This window comes from Carlito syrichta, unplaced genomic scaffold (genome assembly GCF_000164805.1).
Source record: "Carlito syrichta isolate Samal-C Ts95f unplaced genomic scaffold, Tarsius_syrichta-2.0.1 Scaffold311843, whole genome shotgun sequence".
In the NCBI taxonomy this organism is placed as follows: domain Eukaryota; kingdom Metazoa; phylum Chordata; class Mammalia; order Primates; family Tarsiidae; genus Carlito; species Carlito syrichta.
The window spans coordinates 187,591-199,293 of NW_007255939.1; positions in this window are offsets into that span (position 1 = coordinate 187,591).

Consider the following 11,703-nt stretch of genomic DNA (forward strand, 5'->3'; position numbering starts at 1 on the left):
GGGCAATCCTTCTGCCTCAGCCTTCCAAGTAGCTGGAACTACAGGCTTGTACCACACCGGACTAAATTTTTTATTTATTATGGAGACGAGGTCTTGCCATGTTGCCCAGGCTGGTCTCAGTCCTGTGAACTCTGGCAATCCTCTCGCCTCAGCCTCCCAAAGTGCTGGGATTACAGGCATGAGCCACAGCACCCGGCCATTAATTTTATCCCAAGTTTTACTGAGGACTACAGACTGAGGCCTACGCCCGTGGACAGCCTTTAGAGAGTTTCTATCAGACTGCTGCGGCACAGTGCTCCCGCCCACTGCTTCTGTACAGATGGTGGAAGTTCAGCATGTGCATAATCACATCAGACTTGCTCAGAAGTTACATTACAGCAGAAGCATATTGCTGTTTGGGTGTGAGCATACGTCTGGTTATAGATTGCAGAGGCATACTCACTAACCCCATGAGATGTTATCTTATGTATAGGAAAAGGTAAAGGCTAGATTCATTAATCTTTGTACTTTTTTTGTGGGTTTTTTTGTTTGTTTGTTTGTTTGAGTTGGGGCCTCACTCTCTCTCTCTCAATGGCACAATCGTGGCTCACCGCAGCCTTGACCTCCTGGGCTCAAGTGATCCTTCACCTCAGCCTCCTGAGTAGCTGGGATTACAGGCATGCACAACCACACCCAACTAATTTTTTGTGTGGGTATGTGTGGGGATGAATCTCGCTGCGTTGCCCAAGCTGGTCTCAAATTCCTGGGCTCAAGTAATTCTCCTACCTTGGTCTCCCAAAGTTCTGGGATAACAGGTGTGAGGCACTGCACCCGGCAGCCTCTAGTGAGGACTCTAGTTTAAGGACTCTAGTGACTCAGGCAAGAGACGTGGAGACCTGGGTGCTCTATCCTGTTTTGTCTACAAAGCTTTCTTCTAGAGAGCTGCCTTTCCTGGCAATTGGAGGTGCAAACAAAAGTGAGTGCACATGGCTTCTTACTTTTGCGATTTTGTCTCACTCTGGATGTTAACAGCAGTTAACTTTGGGTCAGGCATTTTTCTCTTCCATTGTATTTTTCTTTGATTCCTAAGTTTTCTGCATCAAGCATGTTTTTTGTTTCTTTTGATCCAGTCTCGCTCTGTCGCCCAGGTTGGAGTGCAGTGGCACCCTCACGGCCACCGCAGCCTGAACCTACTGGGCTCAGGTGATCCTTCCATCACAGCTTTCCAAGTAACTGGAACCACAGGCATGTGCCACCACGCCCAGCTAATTTTTAAAAAAGTTTATTGTGGAAGTAAGGTCTCCTCATGTTGCTCAGGCTGGTCTTGAACCCCTGAGCTCAGGCAATCCTCTTGCCTCCCCCTCCCAAAGTGCTGGAATTATAGGCTTGTGCCACTGTGCCCGGCAGAACATGTATTATTTTTATAAGGTGGGATAAATACATTAAAAGTGACTTCCGAGAGAGAGAGAGAGAGAGAGAGAGAAAGAGAAAACACAGAGTCAAATGCGGGTCTCTGGACCTGGCTCTAGGCCTAGAACTTGGCAGCTTGGTAGTCCCAGCTCCCCGCCTTCAGATCCCATGAGGATTTGTCCCTGGGTGGCACTGGGAGCCATCCAGAGCTCCTTGGATGGGTCTGCCATGCAGGTGAGGGATTCACACCCTCCTTAGACTGGCAGCAAGAAAGAAAAGAATTCCTAGAAAAAAAGTTCTCCTCCCTGCCAAGCTTAGCCTGAGGAGTTTCTTGAAGTGAAGAGCTGGGTCAGTATTTAGAGTTAGAAAGCCCCAAGAACTTCCCATCTGCTCCCCTAGAACAAGGGTTAGGAAAAGCTAAATGCTTGGGTATCTCATAAAGTGAGTTCCAGGAGGTCTCTGAAGCCCTCTTCTGAGAAATGGGCATTCCGCATAGCTCTGGGCAAGCAAACCACTCTCTTGGCTAAGAGTATGTGAGCTAATGTCCTATTCCCCTAGCTACTCTCTAGTGTTCAAAAATACTCTCCACACTTATAGAAACTGTTCATCCATCCATCTACCCATCCACCAACCCTCCTACCCATCCACCCAACCATCCACCCATCCATCCACCCATCTACCCATCCACCCTCCTATCCACCCATCCATCCATCCATTCATCCATCAACCAACTAATACATCTTTATTGAGTCCGCACTCTGCCTGGCACTATGCTAGACCCTGGGCACACAGTGAAGAACAAGAAAGATTCCTGCCTTCTTGGAGCTGACGTTCTAGTAGAGGAGACAGTAAACAAGAAAATAAATCAGAATATTCTTTTCTTTTCTTTTTTGAGTTGGAGTCTCACTCAGTCACCCAGACTAGAGTGCAGTGGACACTTCCGGCCACTGCAATCTTGACCTGCTGGGCTCCAGTGATCCTTCCACCTCATCCTTCCAAGTAGCTGGAACTACAGGCGGATGCTACCACGCCCAGCTAATTGTTTTTTTTTTTTTTTTTTGTAGAGATGAGGTCTCGCCAAGTTGCCCACGCGGGTCTCTAACCCGCAGGCTCAGGCAACTCACCCACTTTGGCCTCCCAAAGGGCGGGATTACAGGCTGAGCCACCAAGCCTGGCCCAGAATTTTCATGTTAGGGCTATGAAGAAAATAAAACTGTAATTTATAGGTAATGACTCAGGTTTGAAGAGTAACATTAGATACCCAGGCAGATAGTCAGAGATTTCTCCATGGAAATGACAACTGAGCTGAGATCTGAATGGCAATCGTGGCCAGGCAAAGATCAAAAGCAAGAGCATTCTGAGGAAAGACAACAGCCTGTGCAAAGACCCTGAGGTGGGCATGAGCTTGATCTATCCACGGAACTGAAGGAAACAAGGGTGTGATAGGGAAGGTCTTGTATTCCGTGTTAGAAGAGTTTGGACTTCATTTTAAGAAGGAAGGGAAGGCCGGGCTCGGTGGCTCAGCCTGTAATCCCGTGCCTTTGGGAGGCTGAGGTGAGTGGATTGCCTGAGCCCGTGGGTTCGAGACCCGCCTGGGCAACTTGGTGAGACCTCATCTCTACAATAAATCAAAAAATTAGCCAGGCGTGGTAGCGCACGCCTGCAGTTCCGGCTACTTGGAAGGCTGAGGCAGAAGGATTGCCGGAGCCCAGCAGGTCAAGGCTGCGGTGGCCAGGAGCAGCCACTGCACTCCAGTCTGGGTGACAGAGTGAGACTCCGACTCACAAAAAAAAAAAAAAAAAAAAAAAAAAAGAAGGAAGGGAAGCCCCTATAAGTTTTCTATTTAACAACCAACACTTACCAACTACTTACCATGGATCAAGCTTTGTACTAAGTAGTTTGTACTTTACCTGTGGCTTAATTTGAACAATAATCTATAAGGTCATATTGTTAGCCCTGTTGAGTAGCTCTAGTGAAATGTAAAGAACACTGATTTTATTTATTTATTTTAAAAAATTATTTATTTTTTTATGTTTTATTTTTTAATTAAAAAAAAATTTCAGCTGGGCACAGTGACTCAAATCTGTAATCCTAGCACTTTGGGAGGCCGAGGTGAGAGGATTGCCTGAGCCCAGGGGTTCGAGACCAGCCTGGGGAACTTGGCGAGACCTCGTCTCTACAATAAATCAAAAAGTTAGACGGGCGTGGTAGCATGTGCCTGAAGTTCTGGCTACTTGGAAGGTTGAGGCAGAAGGATCGCCTGAGCCGTTGGTCAACATTGGGGTAGCCATGAGTGTGCTACTGCACTCTAGCCTGGGCGATGGAGTGAGACTCCAACTCAAAAAAAAAAAAATTCAGGTGGGTATGGTGGCTTACACCTATAATCTTAGCATTTTGAGAGGCTGAGGTGGGAACATCACTTGAGGCCAAGAGTTTAAGATAAGTCTAGGCAACATAGTGAGACCATTTCTCCAAATAATAATTATTATAATAATAATTATAAATGCTGTAACCTCAGCATTTTGGGAGGCTGAGGTGGGAGGATTGCTTGAGTCCAGGAGTTCAAGACTAGCCTGGGCAACACAGCAAGGCCTTGTCTCTACAAAAAAAAAAAAATTAGCCAGGGGTGGTGGTACATTCCTGTAGTCCCAGCTACTCAGAAGGCTGAGGCAGAAGGATCACCTGAGCCTAGAAGAGCGAGACTGTGGTGAGCCGTGATCATGCCACTGCTCGCCAGTTCAGTGACAGTGTGAGACCCTGACTCAAAAAAATAATAATAATACTTTTTTTCCCCAAGACAGCTGCCCAGGCTAGAGTGCTGTGGCACTATCATTGCTCACTACAGTTTCGAATCCTGGGCTCAAGCATCCTCCTGCTTCAGCCTTCTGAGTAGCTAGGACTACAGGTATGCACCACCATGCCTAGCTAGTTTTTTACTTTTTGTCAAAATAGGGTCTTGCTCTGTGGTCCAGGCTTGTCTAAAACTTCTGGTCTCAAGTGATCTTCCTGCCTTGGCCTCCCAAAGTGCTAGGATTACAGGCATGAGCCACTGGGCCTGGCCAAACACTGATTTTAGAATGAATAGTCCTGAGTTAAGACTTCAAGCCCCACCACTCATTGGCTGTGTGAACTCAGGCAAGTTACTTACCTTCTCTGAGCCAGTTTCCTTGTCTGTCAAATAACCCCCATCATATTGCACAATGACAGCTCTAATTCTTGTTACTTATGGAAATGTTGTCATCTTGGAGTTGTATCAAGGGGAGTAAGTAAACTCTGTACAGTAAATCTCAACTTGGTTGACTGCTTAAATAACCCAGACAGAGGCCACCCTGGAAGCTTCTGGCACTCCAGGGCTGCCTGCCAAGGCTTAAACATTTTTACCTCTGGGTTGTCCTGGCAGCTAAAAGAAGGTGGAAGGTCAGCCTTCAGAACATTCTAGGCTTGTACACCCAGCACACCTTGAGTTTGCTCCAGGTAAGCACAAGGATGCTCCCTATTCACGGACTTGGTTCCCTGGGAGGCAGACTCTGAACTGGGGGTTAGTGTGTAGCAGGTGTATTAAGGAGTGCCCCTGGGGTCAATACCTGTATTAAGGAAGGGAAGGAAATAGGACTGGCAGAAGAAGTAGAGCCAGGATGCAGATTCAGTTGTAACAAAGGCCTCCATGGATGCTTGGGTGTTCTGACCCTAGGATGGCCTTAGAGCTGCCCTGAGCTGGAGTGCAGTGGCAAAATCCCCCTGCGCTCAGGTGATCCTTCCACCTCAGCCTCCTGAGTAGCTGGGGCTACAGTCACGTGCCACCACACCCAGCTAACTTTTTTACTTTTCTTTTTTTGTAGGAACAAGGTTTTGCGATGTTGCCCAGGCTGGTCTCGAACTCCTGGGTTCAAGCAATCCTCCCACCTCAGCCTCCCAAAATGCTGAGGTTATAGACTTAAGCCACCCTACGTAATTTTTTTTTTTTTTTTTTTTTGAGAAATGGGGTCGCACTATATTGCCTAGACTTATCTTGAACTCTTGGCCTCAAGTGATCCTCCCACTTCAGCCTCCCAAAGTGCTAGGATTATAGGCATGAGCCACTGCGCCCAGCCAGCAGGACCCTTTATTTCCCCTGTTGGTCACTCACTGGAGGCTGCTGCCTAGGAAGGGGGCAGATGAAACAGGGCAGTTCTTTTCTGCTTAGCTAATCCCCAGAGGGGTTGCCAGCTGAGGCCAGTCTGCTGCCAGAACCTCCAACAACTGGGGTGATAAATCCTTTACCCTGTAGGAAGTCTGAGCACTCTCCATGCCCTCCTCACCACCTCTCCATCTTTCTCAGGCCCATTTCATACCTGCATCTTCTCCTTGAGGCTCTGCAAGAACGGATTTGCAAAATAAAAATGACTAGATACACTTGCCCTTATTAAACTCATAAAGTGTTTTTTATTATAATCCCCAGAGTGAGCAAAGATATGGAAAATGATTGTGCAAGTCCTGCCAGGGGAAGACCAATTCAACAACGTCAGTCAACATATTTGACCCAGCAACTCTAAGAATCTATCCTGAGAAAATAGTCATCGATGTGGGTAAATATTTAGCCAAGAGGCCCTTCATTGTAGTTTAACAGCAAATAATTAGAAACCACCAAATGTATAGCAGGGAATTGCCTGGCTGCAGTATGTACAATGGAATACAAGTAAGCTATTAAAAATGATGCAGATGAGAAATAGAAAAAATGTTCCCAGTGTCTTATTAACTGAACAAATGGTTATAACGGCATGTGTAGTATGGTCCCATTTTTATACAAAACCATTGTATATATTCCTTTGCTTAAAAAAAAAGCTGGAAGGATAAGAACGAAAATCCTAATGGCAATGACTTTGCATGGTGGGATTATCGGCGGTTTCTCTTTGCTTATTTGTGTCATCCATTCCGAGCATGTCATGGCTTTTGTACAAAGGAGGGGAGAGCAGTGTCACTTATTAAAAAGAAATAGATTCCATCCCCGGAACTCAGTCAGCCCTTCCAAAAACAAGCAACAAGGACTGTCCTACAAATGAGTTTGAAGTCTTCCGAGGAAAGGACAGAAATCAATGCATTTAAAACATCTGAGCAATGCGCAGAGCTGGAGGGAATACAAATGTCCTGGACAAGACGGAGGTTACGGCAGCTGCTTGAGCGATAGCGAAGGACGGACACTCTGTACCGGGGCAGGCAACTGGCACACGCAGGAGATCACACGCACAAAAATAGCTGCCTCCTCTGGGCACTCACCCAGGGCCTGGCGTGGGTCGGGAGCTGCAAGTGCACTCTGTGTCACTGGATCTTCATTCTCAGGTGGGCGCTGCTCTCCGCCCCTTTTTACGGGGGTAAGTGAGGCCCAGAGCGGTTAAATGACTCACCCACTGTAACACAGCTATCGAGAATGCAACGATCCAAATGCAGGACACTTGGCTACGCTCAGATGCATTGCTCCACGCCATGTACAAATCATTTTTCTCCTTTCTTTGGGGCCTTGGCCTGATATGCTTGGATTTATGTACAGATTGAATGCCAAGGGCAGACTCCAGCTGGCACCAAGGACAAGGCAATGATGGAACATAGAGGAAGTGCTGACTGGGAGCCGCTCAGTCACTGTGTACAGGGGTGCTGACCACCTCCCTGTTGCTCCTGGTCCACCTCTATTAGAAACTGCCCAGAACCGTCCCTGACTGCCCTGGATCCTTCCTCTCCATTGCACTCCTATAAGTCTGCCAGATCAACTCCCCTGCTCACACACCTTCAGTGGCTCCCTACTGCCTACAAGATCAGTGTAGATTCCTTAGCCTGACTTGTAAGACCCAGGCTACCTCATGCCCCCCTTCACAAAACAACCAGATAGGCTTTTTGCTGTGCTTCCCTTTATTCTGTCATCTTGTGCCTCGGCATGGATTATGGAAATAGTACATGCTTACATTTGCTTTTCTTTCTTCCTTTCTTAATTTTTATTTTTAGAGATAGGGTCTTGCTCTGTTGCCCAGGCTAGTCTCAAGTTTCTCAAACAATCCTCCCACCTCAGCTTCCCAAATCATTGGGATTTAAGGCAGATCACTGTGACCAGCTATTTTTTGGTTTGTTTTATAGATGGGAATCTTGCTATGTTGCCCAGGCTTGAACTCCTGGCCTCAAATGATCCCCCTGCCTTGGTTTCCTGAACTGCTGGGATTATAGGTGTGAGCCACCATGTCTGGCCTACATACCTGAGTTCGAATCTTAGCTCTGCTACTCTCTGGCTGAGGAAACTTGGGCAGTTGCTTCCCCTCTCAGAGCCTCAGTTTCCTCATCTAAAAAATGGAATGATGACAATAATACCTCACTAGGCGGTTGGGAAATATGCGAGTGTGCTTGCGATGTGCTCAGCACAGGTCTTTTTTTTTGAGTCGGAGTCTCACTCGGTCGCCCAGACTGGAGTGCAGTGGCCGCTCCCGGCCACCGCAGCCTCGACCCGCTGGGCTCCGGCGATCCTTCCGCCTCAGCTTTCCGAGTAGCCGGAATTACAGGCACGCGCTACCACGCCCGGCTGATTTTTTGATTTATTGTACAGATGAGCTCTCGCCTGCCCAGGCGGGTCTCAAACCCGCGGGCTCAGGCAATCCACTCACCTCAGCCTCCCAAAGGCGTGGAATTACAGGCTGAGCCACCGAGCCTGGCTAGCACAGGTCTTTGGGGTGATTTTGTTATGTTGCTACAGTGAATAAATGAATGGGACTCCCCGCACAGTCTTCAGGGACCCGGGCTTAATTGCATATTTGATCTGCGAAATGCAGGCTGAGAGCTTTGGGGATGACTGTACAGTTGAGTCAGCAGAGTGCCTCCCCCCTCTGTCCCTGTGGCTTCAAAACCATGTTCCCGGATCCTTTCCCTCCCTCCGAGGCCTGATCGCTTTCTGTGTTCCCCTCTTTGTCCCTTGGCAATCGCATTTGCCACGTCTCTAACACTGTTTTAAACCCCAGCATCCTGTGTCTTCCTGGGGCAGCCCTTATCTTTTCTCACACCTTTCACTGAGAACAGAGTCCTCCCCGCTTCCCCTATTCCTGATGTCTGAGCTGCCTTTTGTCTCGCTCCTGTGCAGACCACCTCCTGCCGTGGGGCTGCAATTTCATGTGATGTCTGACCTCCTCAGCTCACTCAATATTCCTGATGAAACACCTCCTTCACACTGGGCCTTCTGAAGGGCTTCCTTCCACTGGCAGGTAGGAGAGGGTAGAGCAGAGCAGAGATGGGATATATGTCCTGGCCAGCTTCCCACTCTCCTCTCTCTCCCCTTCCCCTTTGTCAATGGGATGACAGGAATTTTAGATTGCATCAGCAGAGGTATGGTATTTAGAACAACGGAGGTGATAGGCCCTCTTTTCCATGCTGAGCAAACCACACGTAGAGCATTGTGGCTTCCAATTCAATTACCAAGCCATAGGGAAGGAAAGCCAGGGGCTGAGAGAATGGACTTCGGAGGCTGGCAAACCTGGGTTTGAATTCTGAATCCGCCACTTTGTAGACACAAGCAAATGACTAAACTTCTAAATGAGCTTTTAATCACATCTGGCACCTGGCTGTGTTTGTTTGTTTGTTTGTTTGTTTTGAGTTGGAGTCTCACTCTTTCTTTCTTTTTTTTTTGAGTTGGAGTCTCACTCTGTCGCCCAGACTGGAGTGCAGTGGCCGCTCCCGGCCACCGCAGCCTCACCTGCTGGGCTCCAGCGATCCTTCTGCCTCAGCCTTCCGAGTAGCCGGAATTACAGACACGAACTACCACGCCCGGCTGATTTTTTGATTTATTGTAGAGATGAGGTCTTGCTGCCCAGGCGGGTCTCGAACCCGCAGGCTCAGGCAATCCACTCACCTCAGCCTCGCAAAGGCGCGGGATTACAGGCTGAGCCACCGAGCCTGGCTGCCTGCCTAATTTTTTGATTTATTTTAGAGATGAGGTCTCACCAAGTTGCCCTGGCTGGTCTCAAACCCATGGGCTCAGGCAATCCTCTCATCTTGACCTCCAAAGTGCTGGTATTATAGGTGTGAGCCACCGCGCCCGGCTTTTATTTTTTGATTTATTGTAGACACGAGGTCTCACCAAGTTGCCCAGGCTGGTCTTGAACCCCTGAGCTCAGGCAATCCTCTTGCCTTGGTCTCTCAAAGTGCTGGAATTACAGGTTTGAGCCACCGTGCCTGGCTGGCTTTGTTTCAAGGATTCATTGAGGTAGGCCAGGCACAGTGGCTCATACCTGTAATCTCAGCATTTTGGGAGGTAGAGACAGAAGGATTGCTCGAACTCAGGAGTTCAAGGCTAGCCTAGGCAGCATAGCAAGACTTTGTCTCTAGAAAAATAAAAAAAAAATTAGCCAGGCATGGTGTTGTGCACCTGTAGTCTCAGCTACTGGGGAGGCTGAGGAGGGAGAATTATTTGAGCCCAGGAGTTTGAGGCCACACTGAGCCATAATCATGCCACTGATCTCCAGTCTATACTACGGGGTGAGACACTGACTCAAAAAAGAAAGAAAAGTATTCAGTGAGGTAATTTCTGGTTCCACAAGGCTGGGCAGGGCCTGTCCTCTGGACTCCAGGACACCCACTGCACACTTACCAGGCAGAAAGATGTCTGTCATCTTCTCTGTCCAGCTCTAATGTGGCCACTCCATCCAGAGGCTTCCGAGAGGACAGCCCTGGAGAAGCCAGGGCAGCAATGCCATGAGGGTGCAGAGTGGGGTGCACAGAAAGCCAGCAGGAGAACTGAGGGGAGACCCTTGCCCCCTCTCCCAGCCAGGTCCCCGTGGGCAAGGCCTTGTGAGTTCACCCACCTGGCTCACGGCAGCGGGGACTGCACACACCTTATCCCAACCACTCTCCAACAGCCCTAGCTTACCATGAGACAACTGTGCTCAGAGAGGTAAATCCACCTTACTCAAAGTCACAGAGCTGGAGAGTGGGTGAGCCAGCTCAGTTCTGACCCCAAAGCTTACCTTCTGCTCTGAATGACAAAAGCAACGTAGACCTCCATGAGACATTCAAAGGACCCAGATCCTCTGAGGAAAAAGTCTGGCCCCGCCCTTGCATCTTCCTCTGAGTGAACATTAGGAGGAGAGATCGATGTCTTTTAGACCTCGGTCTGAAAGCCCCTCCAAAGCCAGGGAGTGTGACTTTCCTGGTATGACAGACAGCCACCTCTTTGACAGGTCATTGTTGCTTGCTCTCTTGTGACAGAGGTTGTCAAGCCCTGGAGGCTGTGCTGTGCCCATTGTCTTTGTCATGGCACCTGGGGAGGTCATTAGAAGGGTGGAGGCTTCACTTTCATTTATTTAGTTTTTAGAGATGGGAGTCTCGCTCTGTTGCCCAGGCTGGAGTGCAATGGTGTGATCACAGCTCACTGCTGCCTCAAACTCCTAGGCTCAAGGGACCCTCCTGTCTCAGCTTCTTGAGTAGCTGTGATTACAGGTGCATGCCACTATGCCCAGCTAATTTCTATGAATTTTTGTAGAGATGGAATCTCACTATGTTGCCCATGCTGGTCTTGAACTCCTGGCCTCAAGCGATTCTCCCACCTTGGCCTCTCAAGTAGCAGCTTCACCTTCTTCTAAACAAGCTCCCATCCAAAGAGGTCTCAGTTACCCAGGCTCCCCAAGAGGCAGAGACCTCGGGAGAGGCTGTTTCATGACAGAACTCACCCATGGAGGCAAAAGTCAGAGTTCAAGCCATCCCCTGATTCTCTCCTGCCAGCAAGAACTACCAGCTAAAACCTAGAGGGAGGCTCTTCTAAAACTGTTTATGGCCCTGGGACTCCAGAATTCCACGTTTGGGACTATACCCCCTGGAAATAACTTGTGATTTGTGCAGAGATTTTTCATGGGGTGGTTAAGAGAGGGAAGAGGTGGAAACTACCCAAATGCAGAGTAGACCATCACAGGCGTCTCCATGTCTCCCAGTTGAATGGGTTCACTGCTTTCAAAGTGCCTCCTGCCCCAGTTGTGATCTTATTTGGCCTTCACAATCACCTGAGCCCATGGAGCAAGCAGGTAGGAGACAATGATCATCCTTATTTTACAAAAGAAGACATGGAGCCCCAGAAAGGCCAAGTGACTGACCCAAGGTCACACAGCTTGTTGAAATCTAGGGCCTGGACCCCAGCTTTCTGACTTTTTTTTTGAGTTGGAGTCTCACTCCATTGCCCAGGCTGGAGTGTAGTGGCATGCTCACAGCCACCCCAGCACCGACCTGCTGGGCTCTGGCGATCCTTCTGCCTCAGCCTTCCAAGTACCCGGATCGACAGATGCGCACTACCACACCTGGCTAATTTTTTTTTTTTTTTTT